The sequence below is a fragment of the Pteropus medius genome, unplaced genomic scaffold, assembly GCF_902729225.1.
Source record: "Pteropus medius unplaced genomic scaffold, Ma_sr-lr_union100, whole genome shotgun sequence".
In the NCBI taxonomy this organism is placed as follows: domain Eukaryota; kingdom Metazoa; phylum Chordata; class Mammalia; order Chiroptera; family Pteropodidae; genus Pteropus; species Pteropus medius.
In genome coordinates, this window is record NW_024349796.1 from 17,065,979 (window position 1) to 17,066,693 (window position 715).

Here is a 715-nt window from a genome sequence, read left to right on the forward strand (position 1 = left end):
ACACACAAATGTATCCGTCTGAACACATAAACGTATCCGTCTGAACACATAAATGTATCCGTTTGAACATATGGCTGCTCCTGCTTTGCTTTTCCAGCCCCAAACAGGTGGGGCCGTTTACACCACTGGTAGCTCAGCACGTAACAGTGAGCACCCTTGGTAGAGTTCTGTCTCCCTAATTTTTAAACGGTTGCCAGGGCCAAGCTGCTGCATTGGAAGCGACAACTTTCCGTCAGCTGATCCAACATCGTTCCTTCTCCCTTTTGAAAATCATGGCTGATTAAGTCTAATGCAACAGCTGTTGGTGATCATGTGACTGATACGTTTCTAAAGACAGATGTTGAGTATTAACAGCGGAGCCCTTGAGTTTTCTCTTTTCCGTGAGTATTTTTGAATGGCTTTCTTTCTCCCCTTTCCACCTGATTTTTTCTTATTTTTTCTTTTCTCATCCTCTTTTTCCTTTTTATTGTGGAGCAGAAATAATTTTAATAAAACAAGAATATACACAGTACCCTTCATTCTCCAAAGCAAGTACTGAATTACATTAATCTTTGATGATGAAGAGTTTTATAAATTCTTTTTTACGAAATTGCTACTAAGTCTTCTGGGTCAGGGACACAAGCCAAGGGATTCTTTGCACATGGCCCTTTTGCACACAGCCCTTTTGCACACAGCCCTTTTGCGCACGGCCCCTTCTGCACACGGCCCATTTGCG